This window comes from Thalia democratica, chromosome 3 (assembly GCF_965202585.1).
Source record: "Thalia democratica chromosome 3, ktThaDemo2.hap1.1, whole genome shotgun sequence".
NCBI classification, from domain to species: domain Eukaryota; kingdom Metazoa; phylum Chordata; class Thaliacea; order Salpida; family Salpidae; genus Thalia; species Thalia democratica.
The window spans coordinates 80,224,596-80,234,263 of NC_139167.1; the positions used below are offsets into that span (position 1 = coordinate 80,224,596).

Here is a 9,668-nt window from a genome sequence, read left to right on the forward strand (position 1 = left end):
TTACGGTTCCAAAGTTACTTCTTCGTAATTATCTTCAACCTCAACAGTCTTCTTGGGCGGGAGGAGGTCTTCCAGTTGCTTCAATACTTTCTCATCCTTCAACTCAACTGGTGGAAAAACTACAACGAACTTTACAATCATCCTTCCGTTTATCAGCGGGTTTCTGTGCTTCGGCATTCCCTCCTCGTTTATGTATTTCACCATGCAGCCGTCTTTGATGTCACCTATGAAAGTTTATTCACTTAATACTGTGATTTGTTTTACATTTTTTAGATTGATAAGAGTGTTTAATAACTTAAATTTAAATGCTGGTTAGACCTTTTGGCCTGTTTAATTTTTATGTTTATTTTTCTTTCTCTTCATTTTATCATTAGTAAACTGAAATATTTTAACTCGTAAACAACAGCATTATTCAGATGTTGTTAAAAATTAATAATATATCATACTACTTCAAAATATTAATTTCAACTAAATTAGAAAAAACAAACAACAACATACAGGGTCCGTTTGTGACAAGAAGTTTTCTTCCATCCAGAGTCTTTATGACGCGCTGGAACCCGGTGAGCGCCTCGCTTAAGGAAATATCAATTTGCAAGTGCAGGTCTATGTTGTTCCTCGTGTAAACGTCGTGGGGCTTCTGCTTCAACCCGATTATGACGTCACCTGCGATCTTGCCGGGCTCCTCGTCTCCCGCGCCCGTGAACTTGACCGTGTGACCCGTTTTCATTCCTGTTGAAGTACAAAAATGTTATGTTTTGTTTTGAAACAATAAAAACTACTTGAGAACTTTGTTTGAGAATTCAATTGAATTTAATGAGCTTTATGAACTTAATCTGCTCAAATTGTAAAAACTCGGAATAATTTTTGGTAATTAAATGGTTTGATTATCTCATACAAGTTATTTATGTTTTTATTGTAACCAATTATTAAAAAAGACACATTTATTTATTTATTTTAGCTTAAAATATTTTCGAAAAAAAAACCGTGTGTGAAATATAAATGATAACAAAACAATGTTTCACTCCTATATTCGGATATAGAAAATCATCAGTTGTTGTAAATAATATACAAACCTTATTCAAATAGAATATCCCAATATAGGAGTGAAACGTTGTTTTGTTGATAATAAACTGCAAAACTAAATAATAAATAAAAATATCCTCATAGCTAATTAAATGAAAACTTAAATTGTTTGATTTAAAACAAACTACAATGATATAAATAAAAATATAAGTTTTAATAAAAAATAAAACCTTTATCAATATGAACTTCAATGATTTTGGGTTGGGTTAGAATCTTTTTTCCATGACAATTCTTGCATTTGTTAACGATAATCTTTCCTTCACCGTTGCAAAAATGACATGTTTGTTGTATCTAAAAACATGCAATATTAAAATATAGGTTTACATTAGTACTTCATAATTCAAAAAACTTCATCAGTGTTCTTACAAAAAAAATATTTCTGAACAGACATATATTTAAACTGTTTAGATCATACAATAAAGTACTAATGATTATAAACAAAAACATTATATATACATAATACAATACTAAAACACTCACCCGTCGAACCATGTTCATTCCCAAATTCTGATAGATGAACCTGACACCCTGACCATCGCAGTGCCTGCAACTTCTAACGTTGCTACCCCCTCTACCGCTGCACTGCTTGCACACAACCTTCCTGTTTATTTTCAGTCGTCTGGTGGCGCCGCTGTACATTTGCTCCAACGATACCTTCAGCTCGTGCATGACGTCCGCTACCTTCGGCGGTCCGCGTTGCCCACCCACTTTAAAAAAAACAAAAGTTAAAATGAATACCGATAACTACATAACTACCAAAAGTTTTTGATTATGAAACTTGATCATATTGTAAAATCAAAGTACTTTTAAAATAACTTACTACTAGGATATCTATAAACAATTGCGTTTGAAAACAAACATTTATCATAGAACTACTTGCCATTTTAAAGTATAAAATGATACCAGAATCGCTTAATTTTCTCAATACTTTTATATTCTTTTTAAAGTTTTTCCGGCATTAAAATCAATAACTTACTTCCACCAAAACCGAACAAGTCGAAAAAGTCCGTTGGTTCCTGATGTTGGTTCCCGCCTCCTTTCTTCAGCGCTTGCTCGCCCCCCTCGTCGTATATTGCTCTCTTCTCCTCGTCTGACAAAACCTCGTACGCGTAAGATATTTCCTTGAACTGTTGTGTATGTTTGTTTGAAAAAGAAAATATAGAAGTAATGTGATATAAGTAAAGGATATTTCCTTGAACTGTTCGAAACTTGTTTGTGAGACAAGTTGCTTAAAGTATAAAATAGATTTAAGTAAGAAAATATCCTTTAACTGTTGAAGTTTGTAGTGTTTGTGAGATTAAAATTACAAGATATGGCATTTTAATTTAAAAATTTAATATAAAATAAATTTTCTGAACCGTTATATATTAGTTTTCTAGATGAAAGTTATTCTATATTGCACTGTGTAAAAAATGTAAAGGTTAAATTTCTATTAGAAATGAAAAGCGAATACTTAAATAAATTATATAATGTTTAAGTAAGATTTTTATACTCTAACAGTGGAAACTTAACAGCATTCAAATCTAAAGATAGTCAAAAATGCATTATTTTTCTAAAAAGTACTATATTCAAATTTTAGTGATACTAAATATTTTAAATCAAGTAAAGTAAGTTATTGAACTGTCAACGTAGAACCAATAGAATACCTTCTAAGAAGCTTGATTATTTCCCGGGTTCTTATCAGGATGAAATTTCATGGCCATTTTTCTGTAAGCTTTGTTCAATTCAGCATCAGTTGCTGTTCTAGTTACACCGATTTAATAAAAATATACTAATCATTATAAATATAAAGTTTAATTAAAACCTCAACTTAAACGAGTTACGGGAAGCTCAATAATCAAGCTTCAAGATAAAGTATACTTGAAATTTGAATTAAATTACAAACGATATTTATTCAAACTGCTTAAAGCACATTATTTTAATAAAAATATACTATTCATTAAAAATATAAAGCTTCATTTAGACCTCAAGTTAAACGAATTATGAGTTACTTCATAATCAAGTATCACAAAATATACTTGATATTTAAATTAAATTATAAACGAGATTCATTAAAATTGCTTTGAGCACATTTTTTTGATATAAATATGCTATCTATTAAATAACATAATGATAAAACTAACAATTTAGTCTAATGTTATCTTACTTAATACTTAAGCTAAGAGCTATTAATTACATTGATACTTGTAAAATCCAGTTTATAATGCTTGTTGATTTGTGTAGAACTTATTTATAAAACAACACATCAAACTAGTATTAAAGAGAACCTTTAGTTACAATAAATATGTGAGTAGACATTTATTAGGACACTAAAATTTAGCTATATAAATGACAAACTATATCAACACGTATCAAAATACTAATGAAATTATTAGTCAAAGTAATTTGTTTTATAAACTTTTAAAGATTTAAATACATCAATATACTTTATAAAAAAGTAATTTTTGTCTAAAGACCATACCAACTGTAGTCATTGAAATTTATGCAAACTTTTATGCTATAAAATTGAATGATAATGAACAAGTATAACTTTTTTTCGGAAGATTTTTCTTTTTATTTTAAACTTGCCAATAATTAAAAATAAACATTTCCGTCGTTTCTGGCGGAAAATTTTATGCTAAAAAACACCAAAAAATTTATCAAAACGATAAAAAATAAGATTTATTTCACGATACTTTCTTATGGCAAATTTGAGCCGGAAAATTAATTTTATCACGTGGTTTCTCTTCTCTCGCTTTGAAAATTTTAAGCTTGTTTTAAACTTTTGGCTATAACTTTTTTAAACTTTGTTTTATTTTAGAATAGATTTTACTATCGATTTCAGCACAAAATTCTGCTTTAAAAAACACCAAACACTTTATAAAAATGATGAAAAATAGACAAAATGGAAGTTTGAAACTTCAAAGCTTTGAGTTTGAACTATTTGGTTTTTGAACACGTTTGAAACTTGTATGCTTTTGTATGATATGAGTTAGAAATTGAAACACATAGCAGGCACTAGCATCTTCATAACAAATACCACTGCTATATTCCTAATTTCCGCTTTAAACCTTCATTTTAGTTCAAAGATTTACATTTTTAACCATTAACTAACTGCTTAAACAAAAAGTATTCTACAAGAGTCTAAAATTAAGTCGTGTTGCTAATACTATTACATTAAGCTTGTGATTAATTAGTGAAGTTTTTTCTCAATAACTTTTTGTAGAAACTTATTGGTTTGTGTACTTATTATTAAAACAATACTTCACTCTAGTATACATAGTTGCAATAAGTATGTGAATAAACATTTATGCAGACATTAATGCTTAGCTTAACTTCACAACTCACTATTATCAATTTGGTCGTTATTTTGTACAAGAACTTATTTTTACATGACTTAAGTTTAGCATTATTTCTTAATTTAACAGTTTAATACTAATAAAACAATTAAGTTTCGACATAAACACAAAAACACTTCATCAAGTTTATAAGTAAGTGTACATACTTCTTAAAACTTGACAATTTTTTTTTTCAAGTGTGCACTGACAAACTTATCTATAAGACTTGACTGTGTATAGTCAAATAACTTGCTAATGTATACTTTTAATACTTTTGAGTAGTATTGTTCACTTAGATAATCTGTTCAAAACAGTAATAAATTCAAGTTATTCAAAAGTAGTTAGACACTTATTTAGATTTAAGTGGGTCTTTTAATAAACTCTTAATGTTTTAACACAATGAACTGTTGAAAACTTAGAAAGATGAACTATCATCAATTCATAATACTGTGCTGTTTAAACTATATACAAAAACCTGCACATTTCACTTATCATGTAACTTACGTAAAAACTAAGCTAAAATCTATCATGATTTTTAAAATGTTATCATTCTTCAAAAGTTAATATGTGTGAACTTGTTGCTGTATATAGATTTTAACTAAAGTTATTTCCTTTTATCTTGGTTATTTCAGTATTATTTATCTGGTTCAACTAACGTATAATTATATCTTTTTATATACATAAACTATTTTATGTTTGTCATTTAAAAAAGTGATAAAACTAACAATTTAATCTAATGTTATCTTACTTAATACTTAAGCTAAGAGCTATTAATTACATCGTTAGTTATTTAAATCTAGTTTATAAAGCTTGTTGATTTGTGTAGTACTTATTTATAAAACAACACTTCAAACTAGTAGTAAAGAGAACCGTTAGTTGCAATAAATATGTGAGTAAACATTTTTTAGGACACTAAAGTTTAACTTTACAAACTATATTAACACGTATCAAAATACTAATGAAACTATGAGTCAAAGTAATTTTTTTATAAACTTTTAAAGAACTAATTACATCAATATACTTAATAAAAAAGTAATTTTTGTCTAAAGACCATACCAACTGTAGTCATTGAAATTTATGCAAATTTTTATGCTATAAAATTGAATGATAATGAACAAGTAAAACTTTTTTTTGGATTTTTTTTCTTTTCTTTTCAAACTTGCCAATACTTACATATAAACATTTCCATGTTTTCTGGCGGAAAATTTCATGCTACAAAACACCAAAAAGTTTATCAAAACGATGAAAAATTAGGGTTTTTAACATTTAATATTCACGATACTTTCTTATGGCGAATTTAAGCAGAAATTTTGTTTTATCACGTGGTCTCTCTTTATTTATTTTTATAACTTTAACCTGGTTTTAAACTTCTAGCTTGTTTTTTTAAACCTTGTTTTTTTTTGCAAAATTAAATTTTACTATCATGTCGAGCACGAAACTCTACTTCAAAAAACATTTTCTTCTTTACATCTTTTAAAGGTGGTTGAAGTTTTGTTTGAATATCAACAACTTTTTTATTGTGCAGCATTTTCAAATGCAAGTATACATTTCAGTAAAAGTATATGTTAGATTGAGCTGATTTAGTATCCATTTTTACTTTAACATTGGATATTGTACAGATAATTAAGCCTAGACCAACTGTTTTTTTTTTCGTTGTTACATAAGATTTATCATTTTTCAAGCTGAAAATAATATGCAATTAAATTACTATGTTTATATTTAGTAAGCAACAAAGTAGACTTGAAGTTTTTTAAAGCAAGTATAACGTTTTGAATAAAATTGTTTTACGTTTGATTAACACAAGCATTAAAGTAAGCTACTTTTGATTTTTAGAAAACCTAAAAATATTTTGCACTTATGAGTTTTCAATCTAAGTAGTAATATCAATGATAAGCATTATTGGATTTATTTTTTTATTTTACAGTTAAAAGTACGCAGAAGTAACTTGATAATAGTCAATGAAGCCTCGTGAAAATTAAGCCTAATAGCAAAATAAAATTTATCTTACATACATTTTGCTACGAACTTAAATTTTCACTGTTTTGTAATAGTATACTTTTCTCAATACTTTGAGTATTATGGTAAGTATAAAGTATTTAAATAAAACAAATTTTCTATTCGAACCACGCTGAAAACTTACATAGGTGTGCTTCTGAATCTAAAACGTTTTGTACTGTTGCTGTTTCTACTTGGAAAGTTTAGTTGTATCAATAATGCCAGCATAAATGATTTAAATGAACACCAACAATATAATAAAGTAAAATACATCTCCATTTTGAAATATTTGACTTTCACAGAGAAAGAAATCATTTTGAAACGAGTTCTTTAGCAACAACCATGAATTCAGTGTAAGTAATGTCTTCAATAGCTTTATGTGAAAGCAATTGATAAGTTTTAAGCAATAAATAAATTTAAAGTTTATAAAATGTTAGTGTTTTTTGTTTTTCATAAACATTATATAAAGTTTGCAGTAAATAAAAAGCTCTCTTAAAAGTTTAATTACTTTTAAGTAAACTATTTATACAACGCGTTAACTTGTTTTTTGATTCACAAATTTTTTCCAATAGTCATATCAGACGTTTTGGATAATATTTCGAACAAATTCTAAAACATAAGCAACTAAATAGTTTGTTCTTTTTTCTGACGTGTTAAATAACAACTTTTACTAACTTCCCTTTTAAAACCTTTAAGTTTATTTGAAATTTTAATGAGATTTTATAGTTATTTCTACGTAATCTTTGTCAGACAGAAAGCTTACAAATTGGAGGTTTCGTTTTTTTAACTTCAGTCGAATTGTTGTTAGTTGTTGGAAAAGTTTTGATCGTGGTAGTTGTTTGGAAGACTAAATGATTTATACATAGCTAATACGTTTATAAAACTTTTATATCTGTCCTTGATATCATTTGGTCTTCGTTACTGGGTTTTGTATTTGGTTTTGTTAGTTATGCTTATCTTGTACCAAGTTGTGGTATGAAAAGTAAAAGTTTTTATTTGTAAGCGTATTTTATTGAGTTTTTATTAAGTACTATTAAGTTTAAAATCTTAATTTGTTTTAGTTTAGCTCCTTTGTTGTTTCAAATACCTTTCAAACTTGTATCTGTTTGCATGTTGTGAGTTAGAAACAATCAGCAGATACTAATATTCAAACTATGTTCATAACAAAAAGAATTTGTATAAACAAATAGATATTAAATAGAACCTTTAGTAATAAGTGTGTGAAAAAATGTTTATCCCCACACTAAGGTTTAGCTTAAGTTTCCAAACTAGATTAAAATATATCAAAACATCAATGAAACTGTTAGGCAAAGTAAAAAATCTTTAATAAACTTTTAATGAACTAGTTACATTCGAGGTCAACGAACAAATATATTTATTGAAATATACAAACACTTTTACTTTATTTATTCAACAAACAAAACTCAAACAAGTTGATTATTTTAACACAATACTTCAACAAGTTTTTTTAATTTATTTATAATTTTTAGGTTTGTTTTTGTAAACTTCTATTAGTTTAAATATTCAACTCCATAAACATTTCGAGACAATTACATTTATATTAACAACATTAAGTTTACCTAATAGATAGAACCAAGCTTTATCTGGAAACTAGACTGAACTGTAAACATGAAAGTTTATGCAAATTTTCAAGCATCAAAATTCAATAAAAATGAACATTTAACTATTTTTTTAACTTGCCTATACTCAAAAACTAATGTCTCGATCATTTCGGCCACACAATTTTGTGCAAAAAAAAAACCAAAAACTTTAAGTAAACGATAAAAAATCAGAATTGTTAGAACAAGTGCGTTAACATTTTTCATGAATAAAACAATACTATTTAGCTTTTAGTCTTATAATTTTCAGATTGTGATTAGTTCAACATGCACAATACTTTATTTACTTAGATCGATAAATCCAATACAATCTAAAGTCTTTACTTTCTAATAAACCCATATAGTTCAATTAATAATATATAATTCAATGTTAACAAGTATTATAAATTGTTATGTCTAACTGTGATTAAACTAGAGTAATGCCATAACTAACTTTCAATTGACCTTTATAAGCAAAACAATTAAAATATGATTGAATACTTAACTGGTAATTTATTTACGAGACACACTTAGTATTGAAAATTATGTAGTAACATAACTAGTTGAATTACAATACAATGATACTGATAAACATAATAGAAAAGTAAGCTGAAGTGTTAGTTATAGAATAATACCAGAGTTATCTACTACAAAATTGTATCATTTGTAGTACGCAAAACACAGGATACATACTATAAAACATAAAACTTTACTTTCAATTCAAATGTTGTAATATTTAATATTGAGTCGAAAACAAACACCAAAATTAAATAGACAAAAAAAGACCTTTCGTTAGTATGATAATGCATACAATTTGTAGAACTTTGTGTAGACAATTTAAGACGTTTATTATTAAAAATTTTACTTGATTTACTTGAAAAACAGTTTAATCTTTTAAATTTATAGTTAAATACACATGTTGTCTGTGATATGAAACTAGAAACAATCACATAAACCAGCGCAACAACATGATAATTAAATATTAAGATTTGATTGTAATTTAAAAATTAGAATCCTTTATACGCAACAGTAAAATATTTAAGATCTAATTGCCATATATGTTTGTATCTGCTAGTTTAATTAAGATACACCTTATCCAATACTTATTATGTACATACAATTAGTCTTACTTGAAACAAATTAAATAATTTGTAATCCAAAAGATTATATCCATATACAACTAAAGTGTAATTAAAAATTACTAAGTTTATACTGTATGAGACTACAGGGTGATGACGTAATAATTGTAAATATGCAAAAATAAAAATTATTACAAAATTACCTGAAAACTGTGGACATAAACGGTATTTTGTAAGAGTCTAATTTAAAAGATGTCCAAACATTTGTTATACAATTTAAGACGTAAATACTTACTTATGTAAATGGAAAATTTTAGCTTAGTTTAACCATTGTTTTTCTCTTTGAAGCCTAACGACGCTTAAATATCAGTAAGTAATCTACTAGTGTAACTCAAACAAATGATACAAGAACTGATTCATAGAGTAACCGGCACCAAAGTAGTGTAAATTGGGATTAGTTAAGTAATTATTTTCCAATAAGAGGTAAAACATGAAAAAAAGCTGGTTTAAAGTATAATTAAACACTAAACTAAGAATTTATTTGCTGTTTATGAGACTTGGTAACTTGAATTAATATAACTTTTCGAATTGATATA

At 26.8% G+C, this 9,668-nt stretch overlaps 1 pseudogene; it reads right to left on the minus strand.

The window, feature by feature from the left end:
* Positions 1 to 3,079, minus strand: LOC145832593 (dnaJ homolog subfamily A member 1-like; annotated as a pseudogene).
* Positions 3,080 to 9,668: the final 6,589 nt, after the last annotated feature.